We start from the raw sequence: 19298 nt of genomic DNA, 5'->3' as shown, positions 1-19298 counted from the left end.
AAGCTATGAAGAGGGGCAGAGAGGAATGTGACTTGCTGGATTCCAAAGACTGCAGGATCTGGAAGAAAATCATTTACTTGGAAATAATTAGGACTTTCATTTTTCCTTTTGCTTGACTCATTTTTTCCCTCTCTACGTGTGTGTGTGTGTGTGTGTGTGTGTGTGTGTGTGTGTGTGTGTATAGTTTGGAGTTTTATTACCTATTTTATTTTACCTTCTTTTTCATTACTACTTTATTTGTTTGATTAGGTTATTTTTCTCTTTTATCTTTCCTTGCTATCTCTCTTTGAATTGATTTTCTTATTTTACTGTAGCTCACTATTTTTTAATATTTACCCTTTTCCTTGGTGGTTTTTTTGCTGTTACTTTTATCTAATACTACTAATTGTTTTTACTCTGTAAGAGAATCCTTTATTTCAATTTTCTCACCTTTTCCCCATCTTCCATAGATTAATATATCAATATTTTTTTCATATTTCCATTCCTCACACTCTCTGTCCTTACTCATATTTGCATTAACCTTTAGAATCTTACAATGGTTTAACACTGTTCTATTGCTAATGGACCTAAATTGCTGTATTGTCTAGATACAGCATATCAATATCTGATTTGTCTTAGAGTTTGTATTATGACTCTAGATCTCTTCTCTATGGTTAATAGTGACACATTATTAGTTTTTTTTTTTTTTTTTTTTTTTTTTTTTTTTTGGTTTTCCAATATCCAGTTTATACTGGATGCTATTTTTCTTGCTGATTTCACTATTTAACCAAGGTGACGTAGCTATCAATTAGCTTTCACTGCATGTCAATATCTAGATTGTCCAAGGATGTCAAACAATATTACAGCCCATTGCCATGTATGCTGCAGCCTCCCATCCCATATAAATGGAGGTGTTTGGTTTCAGGGATATAGGCAAACACTTACAAGTTGCTAGATATACATATATGACACAGCTGAAAAGTAGGCTTTAACTAAATAGGTCCCCATACCTGCAATAAAGCCACAATCTATAATCAATGTGCAAGCCCCAGCAAACACACACACACACACACACACACACACACGCGCGCGCGCAAATATACAAAAATAGAAACATGGGAAGAAAAAGTAACAAAATGCATCTAAAAGCTTCCAACTCCCTCAAAGCCAATTCAGGGGGAATGGAGGAAGAAAAAAATCCAAAGCCACAATGCCAAAATATCTGCAGTGGTGACACTGGACCTAACAAAACAGACCAATGAGACATTTGATGAACTCAAAGGAGACATAATTAAAGAGATAATGACCCTAATAAAACAAATTATCAACGTGTCCAGAGAAAACCCTAACACAAAACTAGAGGAGCAAGAGAGGCAGCCCATGAGGGACCAGAATAGAAAACAATTGGAGCTCATTCAAAACAGAAATCCAGATTAAAAATTCCACTGAAAGCATGGGCAGCAGAACTGACTAACATGAAGGCACAACGTAGAAGACAAGGCAGTGGTAGGTGACGCAGTAATGAAAGACACCAAAAAACAAACAAACAAACAAAAAAAAAAAAAAAAAACCACAGGAGAACATAAAAAAAAATGGATCCAGGAGCTGCTAGATGAAGCAAAAAACACTAATATAACATTGATGGGAATTAATGAAAAATTAGAAAACAGTACAAAAGAAATAGCAAAAAATGTTCCAAACATGAAAAAAAAGAATTTAATATACAGATAAATGAGGCTTAAAGGACCCCAAACAGCCATAATCAGAAAAATAACTGCAAAACACCTTACAGTCAAGGTTACAGAAATAGATAATGAACTAACAATGCCAAAAACCCCAACAAGATGAACCCAACAGGCAGGGAAAGAAATTAAATAGAAAGTAAAAAATAAAGGGAGTCAACAGCAGGAAAATAATATAATGACAAGGATGAGTCAATATTTATCAATACTAACCAACTGAACCATGAATGGTTTCAATTCACCAATCAAAAGATGGAGATTAGAAGAATGGATCAAGAAACAAGCTCCAATAATATGCTACATGCAAGCAACACATTTACCCCAAAAAGTGGTCAAAGGATAGAAAACAATAGTCTATGCAACAAGAAGCTAGAAAAAAAGTAGGAGTAACTCCTTTAATATCAAATAAAGTGGATTTCAAGCCAGGACTGATGAGAAGTGATAAAGAAGGTCATGAAAGGGGACAATTAAACAGGAAGAAATAACAATGTGAACATATACACACAAAATTCTAGCACACCCAATTTCATGAACCAAACATGAACAGACATGAAAATATCAGATAAGCAGTAATACAATTATATAATAAGGGACCTCAATACGCCACTGTCGCAAACAAACAAATCAATTAGACAAAAAATCAATAAAGAAATAACAGAGGAGGACCAAAACTCTGACCAAATGGGCTTAGGAAATATCTATAGAGTATTCCATCCAACAACAACAGAACACACATTTTTCTCCATAGCACATTGAACTTGCTCCAAAATACACAACATATTCTCATCAGTGAGTCTTGAGAAGATACTAGTAAAATATTAGAGGAGCTAAAGCACGTAAAACATGCTAAAGAACTGCAGTCATTCCAAGCATATTATCAGGTTACAGATCAACTAGAAACTAATGACAAAAATCCCACAGAAATTATATGAACACATGGAAATTAAATAATACACTTGAATAATCAATGAGTCATACAGGAGATCAACCAAACATTCAACAGCTCCTACAATCAAATGATAATGCCAGGATGACATACCAGAAGCTAAGGGACAGGAGGAAAGCAGTCTGTAGAGGGAATTCATAGCATCTGAAAAACAAAGCAAGCTATTGATTCACCTCGAAGTCCTAGAAAAACAAGAACAATTCAAAACCAAAGCTATTACAGGAGGACTGGTGATTTAGCTCAGTGGCACAAGTGCCTGCCTGGCAAGTGTGAGGTTGTGGGTATGATCCCTGGTACCACAAAAAAAAAAAAAAAAAAAAAAAAAAAAAAAAAAAAGCTATTACACGAAAGGAAATATAATGATCAGAACAAAATGAATGAATTTCAGATTTAAAAATACAAGAATCAATGAATCAGAGTTGGTTTTTTGAAAAGTTAAAATAGATAAACTTTCAGCTAATCTTATCAAGATAATTTTGAAAGAAAGGCTAAGCTCCATGCTATCAGATATGAAGAAAGCAAAATCACAATGGATTCTGCTGAAATCCAGAATATCACTGATTATTACTTTTGGAACCTGTACTCTATTAAAATGAAAAATTCAGATTAGATCAATAGATATCTAGACTTATATGAACTACCAAAACCGAATCAAGAAGACACAAAAACCTTGAATAAGTCAATGTCAGTGAATGAGATTAATAGAACTCCCAAATTGGAAAGAACCAGGTCCCAACAAATTCATTGCCAAATTCTATAAGAACTTTAGAGGTGATATAATATCAATCTTGCTCAAAGTCTTTAATGAAATTGAAAGGGGAACCATATTCTGAAAGTCATTCTTGGAACCAAACATTATCCTGATACCAAAACTTGAAAAGCAACCAAGTAAAACAAGAACCATTGACCAAATTCTGTTAATAAAGATAGATGAAAAAATCCCCAGTAAGATATTATGAAAAAGAACACAGTAAATCCTCAGAAAGATCATACACCATAAGCCAGTAGGATTCATTCCAGGGATGACATATGCAAATCAATAAATATAATATACCACATAAAGAGAAGCAAGGACAGACTCATATGATCATCTCAATAGGCACATAAAAAGTTGACAAAATTCAACATCCATTCATGATAAAACGCTGAAGAACATAGGAATAGAATGTCTTCATCTCAATTTGATAAAATCCAGCTATGACAAATGAATGGCCAATATCATTCTGAAGTCAAGAACAAGATAAGGATGCCCACCATCACCACTCCTGTTTAATACAGTTCTGAAACATAAGCCAGAACAATTATACAACAGAAAAAATGAAAGAGATATGGGAAAGAATTTGCATTACCTGAAAAAAAGAAGTTAAATTATCATTATTTGCAGGTGACATGACTGTCTACATGGAATATCCCTAAAACTCTGTCAGAAGACTTCTAGAATTAATAACAAAATTCAGTAGAGTATCAGGATAAAAAATCAACACTCAAAAACCAATAGTTTTCCTGTATCACAATAATAAACTGATCAAGAGAGAAATTAGGGAAAATGTTTTTCAAAAGAAAAAGAAATATGGAATTAACCTAACCAAGGAAGTAAAAGACCTGTACAATGAAAACTATAGTACTTTAGAAATATATATCAAACAGCACATACAAAATGGAACAACATCCCCTGTTCTTGGAAAGACAGAATAAATATTATCAAAATTGCCATACTTGAAAAGCTAATGCACAGATTTAATGCAATCTGAATCAAAATACCAATAGCATTCGTTAAACAGCTAGAGAAAATAATCCTAAAATCCATGTGAAATGAGAAGAGATCTAGAATAGCAAAAGCAAATCTGGGCAATAGGGGCAACGCGAGGGGAATCACAGTCCTAGACTTTTAAGTTATACTACAAAGCAACAGTGAGAAACATAGCACGGTATTGGCAAAAAGCAGACTTTTGGATCAGGGAACAGGATAGAGGGTGCAGAAACATCTCCAGGCACGCTCAGTCACCTTGTCTTTCTCAATAGGCCAAATACTTTGAAGGTAACAAATGATGCTGGGAAGACTTTCTCTCCGATGCCGTAGATGGAACCCAAATCCGTGTATCTCACTATGCACTAAGCCAAAATCAAAATGGATCAAGGGTCTAAATATTAAAACAGAAACACATAATTTGTTAGAGGATAAAATAGGTAAAACTCTTGAAGACACAGATGTAGGTAAGAACTTTTTGTACAGAAACCCAATTGCAGAAGAAATAATACTAAGAATCAATAAATGAGATCACATCAAATTAAAAATCTCTGCAAAGCAAAGGAAGGCGACTAACAGAGTGAAGAGAAAACCTATAGAATCGGAAAACATTTACCAGTTGCTCTTCAGAGGATTAATATCTAGAATATACAAACTCAAAAAATTAGACCCACTCCTAAATTTAAAGAGCCATTCCAAAAATGAGTTTCAGTAATGAACAGACACTTCTCAAATGAAGAAGTACAAATGGCCAATAAATAAATGAAAAAATAGTTAACTTCATTGACCACTCAAGAAATACAAATTAAAACACCAATGAGACTCCATCTCACTTTATAAAGAATGGCCACCATCAAGAAATCTATCAAAAACAAAAGCTATTTGGGGTGCAGGTCAGGGCAGGGGTGGGGGAATGAACCCTTCTCCACTGTTGCTTGGAGTATAGACCGTTGTAACCACTATGGAAATCAGTGTGGAGAACTCTCAAAGAACTAAAATTACAAATTCCATTTGACCCAGCTACTTCTCTTTTAAATATCTTCCCAAAGGAGTTAAAATGATCACATGACAGTGTTCTATGCATACCCATGTTTATAGTAGCACAATTTATAATAGCTAACCCTTGGAAGCAGCCTCTATGTCCATTAACAGATAAATAAATGAAGAAGTGTTATTTGTAAAAATGGTGCACTACTCTAAAACAAAAAAGAAGGATACACTTGAGGCATTTTTTTTTGATAAATGGTGCATCTAGAGACCATAATCTTAAGTAAAAAATCGGACATATGAGCTTAAATATCACACTGTTTCCTTTATATGAAAAACTCACAGTGTCAATAAAGATCAAAATAAAAGATAGATAATTAGAAAGTACAGAGATATTTTTAAAATTGGAAGAGGAACAAGATATGGAGAGAAGCAGTAGGGAAAAAGAAAAAATGGTATATTTTTATTTTTCTAAAGAACGAAAATTACAAATGGAAATACAGCTTTTGCAAATGGGAAAGGGAAGAAGAAACTAGAGAAAGCAGGGAAGGATGGAAATTACAGGGAGAAAAAGAACTAAGAAGTGTTAGACACATGTACAAACTCCCCCTGATGAATGTAAGCAAGTACTGCTAACATGTACTGAAAAAAATTACAGAGAAAAATTTTAAAAAGAAATTGCCATATACTTTTAAACCATTTAGAATAATGCAGGCGGACTTGAAAAGCTATTAACGAAAGAGGACTTCCACAACAGCTTCTAAACTTGCAGAAATGATGGGATGGGTGTATTAGAAGTGAAGGAAAATGTTCTATGATTAATGGAAATGTATTTACTGTAATGCTTTTTAGTTTTTATTTAACTATTCACCACATATTTTAATCACATATGTAAAAGATACAATAACATGAATAGAACAGAATAGAATAGAATACAATAGAATACAATAGAAAAGAATAACATAGAATGAAAGGAAAAGAATGGAGTGGAATAGAATACTGTTTTGCACATAGCAAATAAGCGCTTCCTTCCATGTGTATTGGCGCAGACACACAGGTGTATATGTGAGTATACGCATCTGTACTGTTGTAAGAACTGTAAATATGCTTATTTTTATAGAAGTTACAAACTGTGAATCATTGCTAAAAATAAACAATCCAGATAGACCCGTGAATACGGTACTTTCGGCACCTGTCACCTAAGTAATTTTACATAAACACTTGGCATCTAGACATCAGTTTCCTTTCTTACTTGTAAAATGGGAGATTTACCTCCTGTTTTTTCAGGACTATTATATAAGTATAAATAAATAAAATATGCAATGTTCCCTTGGAATAAAATATTCTCAAGAAACAGAATTTGGTTTTGAAACAGATTTTTTTTTTAACTTTCCCCCTTTTTCTTCTTGGTTAACTATGATATTGCTTGTTTAATTATTATAATATTCTTTGTCCTGTAATTATATTGGTATATGTGAGATTTCCCCTCGCAGAAATTCCACTCCTTAAGAGGAAGAGATAAGAATCCTGTATCCATTTAGTGACTATTCCTTGAACCCCTTTCATAGTCAGCCACTGGGCTATGCAGTGCCAATAAATCTGTAAACAAGAACTAGAAGTAATCCCAAGCCTCAAGAAGCATATGTTCCAGATGAAGAAAGCAAGACAAAATAGAAAAATAAAAATAAAAGGTAAGCCATGGGACTAGAGCTAAAGTGTTAAGGCGAACACTAAAATAGGCCTGTGCGAGGGGAATGCTGGGAAGAACTGCCATTGCTGACAGGATGCTCAGACAAGGTTTCACTCTGGTGAAACTGTGTACGAATATTTAATTAATTACCTAAAAATAAAGTGAATAGAAGGCAGAAAAAGCAAACATTATATTCAAAATGAAGGTGGGAAAGTGGGGCCTTTTGGGCCCCACTTCCTATGACTTCCTATGGTCTGCAAAGCGACCTAAAGCCCAGAGACAGGGAAATCAGGCTTGGTAGAAAGCGTGTCCAAAGGAAGGCAGGTTGAAAGAGAGTGTGGGGTCCAGAACGGCCAGTAATTTCCAGTTGATTGTCATCTGATCTCTGTTACACTATTTTATGCTAACTGCCAGCATAGCTGGGTCCTTGGAGGCTATAATTTTACTGGCCAAAAGACCTGTCAGGGCTGATGCTTCAACTTTGAAGCAGTTTCCAATAGACCAGATGGGGTTCTCTGGAAAATAGTCCAGGTTTCCTGAGAGATGTTTCTAATTCAAAGAAAAACCAGACCTATAGAGATTCAGTGTAGTTCAGTCCAAAACAGGGTCAGATTTCAAAGGTCTCCTAGTCAGAGGCGAAATGGCCATGAATACCGATTGATGTGTTCTGTGTTTTCTAAGGGCTTACTTGGTACTTTGGGGTTACCTAGAGGGAAGAGTAGTAAGGAGAACTAACATTTACCAAGTGCACACACCCTTCCTCGCAGTCAGATTATGCCCCAACATCCCAAGTGCATGCTGGAAATAAATATAGCAGCTGCAAATATATTTAATCTTGCCTTACCTCAACTGTGCTCAGAATACATCCTGTGTCTTTAGCTGTGCAAAATCATTTGACAAGAATCCTACTTTATAATAAAGTGCTGAAGACTTCATTATTAAATACTGTAGGGTTAAACATATAATAGCTGTCTGGTGCACTTTGACAGCACTTTAAACTAGAAAAATCATACACTGAGCCATCATGAATCAGAGACTCTATAGTCACTGTATGTTGCACTACCTGATGCTCTTTCTAGAGGCTATTTCCTCCTTACAACAACCATATATGGGAGATACTCAGAAGTTACTGCTCTCTGTTGACCAACCTTGATTTCTTTTCTTGGGCATTGATCCCCACCTGCCATTCCACAAACTATTTTGTATCTACATGTGACTATGTGACTGAACCCCACAAGTGTGGAGATAATGTGCAGAACCTCAAAAGCTGGCCCTTTAAAAACTCCTTTAGGTGCTGCTTCATGTTCTTCTCTTCTAAGATGTTGGTCATGGCAACTGTGGAATCCACACAATGAAAACAGGAAACCATCCTGGTCACCATTCCTGGATGAATGCATAAGACAGAACCTGGTACTACCAATAACCAAATGTATCACAGTGACATATACATGGGGAGAGACAAAGAGCTATTGTTAGTCCTCAAAGATTTTGGGATTTTTTTGTTATGAAAATTAGGGTCTTAGTAATCTATGCTTCAACTGGTACCTGAAGTAGGGATCTGACATACTTAAACAAACAACATGGTAACAGCTTGTATTTGGGCAAGGAGCACCAATGAATCAGGTGGAATGGGCTGGAAGACTGGAGACTTGTGAAATAGCAAAACATTTGGCAAAACTGTCACTTGTGTTAACTTCTAAAATAAACCAAGTGTCTCCTGAACTTGTAGCTCTAGAAGAAATAAATAGAAAGAGCTAAAATTTTCCTGCATATTGATTATCCCTCTCTGTTTACACCAGTGATTTCAGAAAGAAATGAGCTCAAACACAAAGTTCTGCTTTTTAAGGAAGTGAGATAGGGTAGGGAAAGAGGAGAGGAGAAAAGAGGGGAAGGGAGGGGAAAAGATTGGAAAGGAGTAGAGTGGAGGGGAGGGGAGGGAAAGAGATGGTCAATTTCAGAAATCTGAGGCTCCAAAGTTTGGAAGAGCCATTGATTGGCACTGGTTACCAAATGCAGTGATACCTTAGTAATCCTCTCTAATTGGTTCCAGGACTCACAACAAATATCAAATGCCAAACAAGTGGTTTGGACCAGAAAGTGTAGCAAATCACAAGGCAAATCAACAGGGGCAAGTTCTAGCTTGTATATCAGGTACAATGTTGAGTAACAAAAAATAAATTTTGCATCAGAATGCATTGAGTATGAGATTTCCTGAGATTCAAAGCAATGACATACCAAGGTATAAAAAACGATCTGCAGGAAAACTAAAAAGTACTTTTAATCAGCAAAAGCTCATTAATGCTTTTCATTTGGATAAAGACTGATCTTTATGGCAATTATCGAAACCAAGTCATTACTTTCTTCACCAAGTTCTTCTATCAGATGGTCTCAATGTAGTCACAACAAGACAGTGATGGGTGGCCCCAAGAGAGGAATAACATAGGCTCAGGAGGCTTTGTGTGAAGGGAAGTGTTCAAGGGCAGGGTAGGTGGGAAAGAGGGCAGGTGAAGAGAAAATAAAAAGGATTAAGAATGCAATACTTACATTTACCAATACCCCATGAGGAATATGTTTACTTTGTACTGCAAACCTATATGAATGCAAAATTTTTAAAGAGTTGCATCTAGATATGTCTTTGATATTTTGCATATGACAACTGGATCTGCCTGCAAACAAATAGAGCAAAATCATATGCCACTCTTGAAGGAATTAAGTAGTCAAGGAAAGCATGTCTGTACTTTAGAAGACCAATGACTATAAAGTGCTGCCACCCCTGGGCTTGAATTATTACAAGATGGGCTGTAGATGTCTTCGGCCCCTAAGAAGGGTTTGCTCAAGTATAATCACGTCAGATGTCACTATGAAAGTACTAAAGAAGAGCCAGCCAGCAGGTGAAGCCAGAGCACACTAGGGAGAAAGAAACAGAAATTTCCTCCTGGAGAACAGAATCCACATGTAGATGAGGGGCTTCTCAAGCTGGCAAGATAAACACCATTGCTACCAGACACTGGTAACTACTTTATAGCCCTCCTTCTTCTCTTTTCCTAAGTAGACAATTTATTGTGATAACCATGTCCTGTTACTCATGTAACACGAAATAAAAACTTGCATTTTATCTACCGGTCACTTTCCCAGAAATATCCCATAAAATTAGTCAGAAAAATAGGGAGTAAAATCCACCAAGCTATTTGCAATGCTAAGTTGGAGGCAGCCATTGGACTAAACCGAGTTATCTGCCTTGGGGTTACGTGTCTTACGTATGTGAAGACGGATGCACATGTGCAGGTGAGTGATAACTGCCAGCTGTTCATCTCACTGCATGCTCCTTTCTTCCTAGGAATGTGCTAGATTTCCCTTCCCAGCCTTTATTGTGCAGGCAAGGGGTACTGCTGTGCCGCCAAAGGAATGTGGGAGAACTGATATGAGTCTTCCTCACCCTCCTGCTTGTGCTCTTCTGTGTTATGTGTTTTGTGTTTTCTACTTTGGGCTGAATCTAATGCCCAGAGAATCTGTGTGTAGGAAATCAGAGCCTCTGAGTACATCCCCGGGTCCCTAAGGGACTATGAAGAAGAGACCTTCTCTCTTTGCCATCAATCAGAAACTGCCAAATAAAACATATCCATACATTGACTTGACTCACGGTATTTTGCTTTTCTGATTACAAGTCCAGTATTACATGTCCCCTTTTACATATGTGAAATAAATACCTTGGGAGACCTTGATTTACATTATCTAGTGCAACTAACTACCCATGAACAAGGTCAGGCTCCAACCTATGACCCACAACTCCACCACCTCGTTTCACTGTGTCACGTTGTCATCTAGAATCAAAGGTGCAGCATCTCTCACTGAAAAATAGATCTTTAGCGTCAAGAAAAGGCTACTAACCTTTCCTGCTCTCAGACATGGGGCAGTTATGCTTCTACCCCTTCTCTTTCTTTTCTTTCATGGGTTTTCTTTCATGTAGCATGACCAGAAAAATATTCCTCTCTGAATGCAAAGAGCAGATCTGAGTGTGGCCTGCTGGCTGGGGGAAGGACACCCCTTCCCCTTCCCCAACTGCTGATTCCAGAGGATTCTGTAGGTAAACGAACATCATAAGCCATTTGATCCTGAAAGTTTTTCTGCAGAAAGGCAAGACCCATGCTTTCTTTGTGTTAAATCTTGCCTTGATTAAATTGGCTCTTTTTCTTAGCGAGTTTCTAAAGTGCTGAGTTACCAACAAGAAAAGGTTTTAATAAGGTCTTAGATTTTAAAGCCATAGGCAACACAGCCTGGGTCCTTTATGATGTGTAATGAATAAAAGAGCCCAAATCAAAAATCACCTATCTAAGAATTATAATAATTTCCTCTTAGTCTTCCCTGCTTTCCTTCCACTGTGTATGTTTCTACTTTTGCTGGCTTTAAAGGACAGGTATATGAGAAGCAGAAATTCTGCTTTCCAGAGGAGATGGCCTGGCCTAGAAGGCCCCTGTGAGTGGGCTCCGGTCCATTGTGAGTCTCTTTGCCCACCCTCCCTGTCATCTAGCCCTGAAACAGGGATCCTTTCTGCCCAGCTCCAGTCTTTACCATCATTCCTTCTGTTCCTTTGCTCTCCTTGTGCTTTAACCTGAATATTTTAACCAGGGAGCACCATTCTGGAGAGGACAGCAAACTCCTGCCCAATCAGGGTGTGTTACAGCACACAGAGCAGATAGAAGCCATCCCTCAAAGTGGCAACCACAGTGTGTGAGGCCACAGTAACCATCACCCTTTGCAGGTCTGACACAGACATCTTCCTCCCATGGGCAAATGGGCAGTTGGGGATCTAATTCCAAGCAGTAGGATGGGGTGTCTATGACTTTGTTTTGTATTTTCACCGTGTCCTTCTCCAGGTCCTAGAACACATGCCAGTGATCTGAATTCAACTGAAATGATTTTCAAATCCTATCCTAGCACAGAAATATTGGATATTCCAACAGGGAGAAAAATACAAGATGATGTGTGTCCACTCTGGGCCTCTCTTGCCAAGTCCACATAGCAGAGTTGGCTAGGGCCACAGGATAAGCAGAGTACTTTCATAAATGTTTTATTTTAATTGTGGCCTGCTCCCTACCAATGAATCATCCATCAGTTAAGAAAGAATTTCCTGCAAAGATGCATTGAGACCACTCCAGTTTATGACTAGAGAGAGAGAGAGGAAGAGAGAGAAAGGGAGAAGAAAAGAGAGAGACTGACCACAGGGAACAGACAGCTACCACACAGTCAGAGAACTACAAGGTCAGGCATAGCACCGCAGTGGAGGATTTTACTGGGGAAACTGGTGCCCACATGAAACCTAAGCAACCTGAAGGCAGAGGAGCAATGCTGCCCTCCTGTTCTCATCAGGTAGCTTTCTGCTCTTCAGGGTTAAAAAGAAAAAAGGGTATTTCTAAACTGTCCAACTTGTTCAATGTTTGTCCTCTTTACTCTTAAGACTGAAGTCATGTTTAATGAAAGTCATGTTTAACCTGCTATGTGCCAAACTTCATCTCCTTTCCTTATGTCACAGCAAATAAATCTTGCTAAGGATTAGCAATGTTATAATAGGATGAAGTTTTTAGATTTGTCACACACACGCCTTCCAAATTGTTGGACCATTAGATGAACTCGAAGTTTTAGTAGGAAAGCAGAACTTTAGAACAACGTCCTTCACATATGAAGGAGGCTCTGAGTTGAACCTCTAGCACATGGGTGAGGAGGGTACTCACTGAGCTCACCCTTGCTGTTTGCTCTCATATTCTGGGACTTACATTTCACTTGCAAAATTGTTAACTGATTAACTTAGCACTGTGCTTATTTGTCAACCTTCATTTCTACCAGCAGACAGAGCATCTCAACAGCCTCACCAAAACCTCACCTGTTAATATGTCCAGAGTCCAGCTGAGTTTGATACATGTATGTGTTCAATAAATGCTTGGAACTGAAAGAGCATATAAATTTGTGGGACAGGCCCCCCTTGATTTTGAAAGTGTAGTGAAAACTCATTCTGAGCATTTTTAAATTTGGGTAATTATCTATTTATTTTTTAAATTCTTTAAGTTAGACATTGCACAAGTATTTGGGAATTTAGAGAGATCATTTGAGACAATTTATTTCCATTTTCTGTCTTGAAAGTTTTCATTTCCAATTCAGTGCTATATTTAGCAGGACCAAGGCATAATAACAAGCAGGATGAGTCTGCTTGTCAAAAGATTCAACATCTTTGAGATTCTATGGGGAGACAATAAATTAGCCTTATACTGAATACAGCAGAGATGACTTCACTGAAAGTTTACCTACTTTTTCATGACTGGTTATCAATCCAGAACAAAATGATCAATTCCTGTTGCAGAAATGTATGAATAAAAGTAAATAAGAACTCCAAATATTAAATAATATTTTGAATTTTCTTTTGATATCCACTCACTGCAATGCTTGCTCCTAATTTAGTTTAAAAATTATAGCCCATGTAGTTTCAAATCAGCAAGAAATTGTGCATTTAAAAGTAATTTAAATATGACTCAATTTACCTAGTAGCAATGTACTGCTATAAAGGTACCTCTATGACATCCCATTACCCCTCCCATGTTGTATTAATTAAAATGTGCAAAGAGCAAGGAGTTCTTTGTAGAGAGCAACCCTCCGTACTCACAAAGGACCATTATCATTTATTACTATTTGATAATCAGATGCCACCAATTCCATTCCATCCTCATAGCTGTATACTTGTGAATGCTCAAGCCATGGCACTGGAGATTACAGGGCTCCCGGGTGTACGTGTCAAATGCCTTTCAATATCATGTCTTCTCCTGGGCGAGGAGCTGACGTATTAGTGCTGCTTTCTGGGTAATGCTGAGTTGATGATGAGCCAAGTGATTCCCAAGCAGCTTCACACAATAGCACCTTGTTACACTACAAGACCATGAGTTAACGGTCACAGACCGGCTGATCACCTTCACTAAGCATGGGCAGTGGAAAGCCCCCTATACCTCTCTTTAACTACATCCCAAAAACCTCACATGGGCTGCGCCTCATCTTGACCAAAGGGTTGACCATTTTGAAATGTCAACATCACAAAACATCTTAAATCATTATAGAAGGTTCTAAATGTAAACCATGTGCCTTAAACCTTAAAAAATTACTGTGTCCTTTGTCAATAATGCCGTCACATGCTTCTTCTGGCTTAAATCTTAATCTAAGATCTAACAGTCTGATAGCTTTACTCTCTCCTATTCAATAGGAAGACAGACTGTCACAGCACCCAGAAAGCAAATCAAGGCCAGACAGGGAAAAATCACACCCTAGTTTGACGAGGTAACTTTGAATTTCTGTATTTTAGTGCACAGCACTGGCAAACACAGCCTGACTGCTTTCTGCACACAGACATGAAAACATTAAAGACAATATAGAAATCCCTTTAGCTTAAGAGATTCAAGAATTTTATATTTGTTTACTAAATATGGTCCAGAAAGTGCAGCCCACAACATTCTCCCTATCCTTCCTCAGGCTGCATGTCCCCACTCAAAAGCTGAAATCATTTGAACAGAACCCAGAGATCTGGTCTTTCTTAACTGAACACCAGGGGCCTTGGTTGCTACAGGTCATTAATAAGTGTTTCTGAGGAAATGCTCCTGGTCAGGTGCACTCAAGCATGCAGGTGAAAAACTGGGTCAAACAAGTGAGTGCATTTCAAGACAGGGAAATTGTTCCCTGCCCTCAGTAAGCACTGTTCTCAGTGTACACTGCAATGCTCCAAACTCTGGTTATGCAAGCAGCATTCAACAAACAAATTAAGCTAAGGAAACATTTCTGTAACATATTCTAGTTTGAAAACTAATACCACAAGGAACTGAGTTCTGCTCTGTGCAGTCCTGGGTTTCTGCTGGGGGAACTTGAACAAAGACACAGGAGGTAAGGCAAGTGTCCAAACCAGGGAGCCTACTTTTTTTTCTTTATAGTTTTGTTTGTTTTCTTTACTTTTTAAATAACGGATAAGATTTGTTCAGTACAGATTCTCTGTCCAACGGAATTTGAAGCCTACTAGACTGTGTGGTAAAATCCCCTCCTTTGTAATCATTGAGTTTATTATGATTTTAAAGAAAACCATAGATAAAACATTAATGTCAATAGTTTCCATGAATTTTCTAGATTCAGTTTGTGACAGTTTGGGTCCAGGTTTTCTCCCCTATGCTATTGTTCTGCCCACTGTGGATTCATACTGCGTATTCAACCATAGGAACCATCCCTCTATATTTTAAGCAGATTTTTTATTGCACTGAATCCCTAATGTGTGCTTTCACCCTTCGATTCCAGAGTGTAAATGTAAGTCTACCTGACTTCTCCAATCTCCCAGCCTCCTAACTCTGGAGGGCTTTTGTAAAAGGACCGCCTCCAGCACAGGACCTCACCTGCCCACATGAGGATCTCTCTGACTCTATCTGAGCCACTCTCTTTTCCTTTTAAGCTTATGATTTCTTTTTTCCATAAATTATTTGGGTCACCCTTTTCTTTTTCAGGGGCCAGGTGAAGAGTTACTGTACTATATTGTCAATATTTCCCTAAGAACAAAGATTTGTTTCTTTTTCTTCCATTAAAACAACTATACTGCATTAGGTTACAAAGGTTCCTACTTGAGATCTTCACTGGCCATCAAGTCCTTACAGTGTCTACTGCAAAGGAAAAAAAAATTTTTTCCTCCTTCTGAATTTACAATCCCAGCTCTTACCAGGTATATTTATGTGAAAGTTTAGCCATGCTCTACAAGTGTAATGCTGAAACGACGTACAGAACCAGAAGTTAGTCAGCAAAATGACAAGACCCTAAACATCAACCTCCCTTTTTATCCTTTTATGGGACAGAAGCAATTGCTCACAAATTCTGGAACCCTGATGCCTCAGGCTGCAAACGTGGTGTGCACCTGAGCATCTGGTGAAGGCCACCCTGAGGCCAGCCTCTGTGTACAGAGCCATTTGGCACATGTAGGACAGCTCTTGCATGACACACACCAGCTCATTGTTCTCACAATAGGAAGAGCAGATGCTCTTGGGAAACTTGGCAGTAGGACACACGGAGAGACAAAGCACAGAACTAAAGCCATATAAAATGAAACGCTTAAGCTTCATCATTTTTATGCTTCTGGAATTTTTGGTGGGTCATTCCAGTAAAAATGCAGCAAACTATTCTACCATTTCCCAATTCTGCCAAACAGCAGTGGTGAGCACGGTGTCAGAGCAACCCACGCACTTCTGCGGGATGGGTTCTCCTGCCTCAGTGTGCAGCAGCCAAACGTATTTGATTCCCAATAAGCACGTATGTATAACAAGCTTCCAGTGGGTAGTGCTGACATTTATCCTGAGCATCTAGGACTGATGGAGCTCGTCACCCCTGTGCTCATGAGTGAAAGCAAATGTCAGGAAAGATTAGTGGCCGTGCACTACTCACACATGTGGATTTTTCATTCTCTGTGTGTTCCTCGTGCTGTTCTTCATTTAGATAGCAGTTGGGAGAAATCAAATGTACCTTTGCTCTCGAGGGAGCAGAATTATGGAAATGTGTGCTGTGTTCTCACTGGGGACTTTCACTTGTATTATTTTTCAATGCAAAATACCACTCACCAGCTCGTTTTCATCTACAAATTAGAAACAAGGGCAGAAGAGCACGCCCTTGCCCTATGGATTTTGGACCTCTAGAGAGCATGCTGGCCTTCGCTATTTATTATTAATTGGTTACATACATTTGTGAATGTGGTTACTACTGAACTGAGGAGTAGGGGACCCGACTCTGAAACATGCATCTAAATTATTGCTGTGTTAAACAGTGCACCCCTCTCCTTTAGGTTAAAAAAAAAAGATAATATGAAGGAAGAACGAAAGTACACATGAATACATCATACAATTCCTTAGAGTAGAAAATGTGAAAAGAACATTGAAAATCCATCAAAAGAAAAAGATCATTTAGAGGTCAAAGCTTTGTGACACCAGTCCTATAGACCAGATTGCTCCTTAACCTGGGCAACTGAGAGCCCACCAAGATGTGGGGCAACAGGAAAAACTCATCTCCTGGGTTGGGGTATAGCTCAGTAGTACAGCACTTGCCTAGCATGAGTTCAACCCTGAGTTCAATTCCCAACACCAGAAAATAAGAATTCATCTCATGCACTCACCCATTCTTAGGGCTGAATCCTCTGATCACCTACTTTTCAGCACATCAATTTGATTCCATTAAGCATACTGAATCTAAGGTAAACCATGTTTAAGAATTTTCAAAATAAAATACAGAAAGAAAACACCAATCAAATTGCACCAATCTAAGATGCATTCAAAGATTCACAGTCCTGAACTGAACAGAAAGGCAGCTCCAGGGAACCTGGCTTAGGTCTCCCTTGTTTCAGGTGCCAGAGGTTCTGGACTAGCAGGAGAGGCTCCCAGGCTCCCAGGCGACTCCTCTGTCTCTTAGCCCACATATTGCACATCCCGGAGCTTTCCAAAGCAAATGATACCAAGTTCTGGGCCAAACTTATTCCCCTTCCTGATCACCAGAGACTTGAAATTCCACTCCACAAATCCATTCCCCTCACGACCCTCTTCCTCTGGAGTGGAAAAACAGCAAGCTGAGGACTCTCTAATCCAACTCATATCCTCTTTCTCCAGGTGGAAACTTTAAGAAAGGACTTTCATACTGACTCAGACTGAACCAGCAAAATAAATCCAGTGCAGGACTCAGCAGGGTGGTAATAATCCCTAACAGCCTTGGCAGATTGTTCATGTAAGGGACGAGTACTTAAACATTTTTGTTTTAATTTTTCTAAACTTCTTTGCACTTTGTAAACCTAGGAAACTAGACATTTATCATAAGAAATCAAGATCCTCATATTGGTCTAGCCTATTACCTGGAAATTCCAAGCATAAGAAGGAAACACAAAATGAGTAGAGAAACGAGAAAGTTGTGTTATCTGAATGTTTCCAGAGGCACTGAAAGATTCTCATTGCTTTGCTGAAAGAAGGTCCAGAAGGAGCAAAAATTTTACCCACCAAGACAGGGAAGATCCTTAACAGGCTTGGAAACTGAAAGAAACAGGGCTGAAAGAGACCAGGACAGAGGCAACAGAAACCATGCACAATGCTCTGGAGCATTTTCAAAGTATAATCTTCCCAAGACTGTGTTTTTCCCATCTAAATTTAAGATATTTTAAAGTTAGATTATAAAATCAATAGTACTTAATGATTATGGAGTAATCATACCCGTATTTGCACAAATGTTATTGCACTAAATTTCCACAATAATTCTATGACATAATATTTCTCAGGTTAAAAGACTAAGTTGAAAAGCTTGTTAAGGACTTCCCAAAGCCATGTTCTTTTTTCAGTGACATGGTCTAAATGAGAACCCCCTCTGAAACCCAAGGGCCCACACTCACACTCTTTAATCTCCTATCATATATATATATATATATATATATATATATATATATATCCTATCTCATATACACACAAAAAAAAAATATATATATATATATAGCTTTTGTGCCCTTCTCAGATATTATGCCATTTTCACGATATAACCAAATAACATGAAAGTAAAGAGGCTTGAGTTCACATATAAATTGGTAGTCTCTATACTGTCTGCTGTTCAAGCTACCAACAGGACAAGTATGCAGGAACACTAAGCAAGATGAGAAGGTAGTCTTGTCCTAAAAAGTACTAGGTGACAATATATTTTGGACAAGCAATGAGATATCACACAATTTTATCACAAATCATTCACTCATGCATTTCATCATCCACCTAAATATGTGATAAATGCCTATCCAGCATCAGTCGCCTCTGCAGACAATGCAAAATCTAGAAGAAAAGAGCACACCCACAGCATCTAGTGATGCCTTTCCTGGGGACTGTGGAAAGGAGTCCCTTTCAGGAAGAGCATCAAGAAAGGCACAGAAGTCCTCCTTGGATGGTGAGAGCTCAGCAGACCCACATGCTGCTAAGCTAAACAGGATGGGTCCCTGATTCAGAATTCTAGGTTTGCTGCTCCAAAAAGCCTTAAGTTACTGTAGTAGAGTTTTTGGTCTCAGTCTTCCCCTCTGTTTTCTCCTGTAAGCACTGGATAAACCAAAAGGATTAGTGAACGTAAGATCTGACTTTGTTTTCTGTTCTTTCATTTCATGCAATCCATCCCAGGCGATGTGGTTATAGATAGAGCACAGAAAGG

The 19298-nt window shown here is 38.2% G+C and overlaps 1 protein-coding gene across 7 annotated transcripts in view; it reads right to left on the bottom strand.

Annotated features, from left to right (window-relative positions):
* Ntm (neurotrimin) overlaps window positions 1-19298 on the bottom strand; it is a 921649-nt gene that overhangs the window by 321138 nt on the left and 581213 nt on the right. The gene's annotated exons all lie outside the window — the stretch shown is intronic.

The sequence above is a fragment of the Cavia porcellus genome, unplaced genomic scaffold, assembly GCF_034190915.1.
Source record: "Cavia porcellus strain 051 isolate PalLab524CR breed Dunkin Hartley unplaced genomic scaffold, mCavPor4.1 scaffold_9, whole genome shotgun sequence".
Lineage (NCBI taxonomy): Eukaryota > Metazoa > Chordata > Mammalia > Rodentia > Caviidae > Cavia > Cavia porcellus.
Note: the sequence above shows the minus strand (reverse complement) of the source record. Positions and strands in the feature narration are given on the sequence as shown.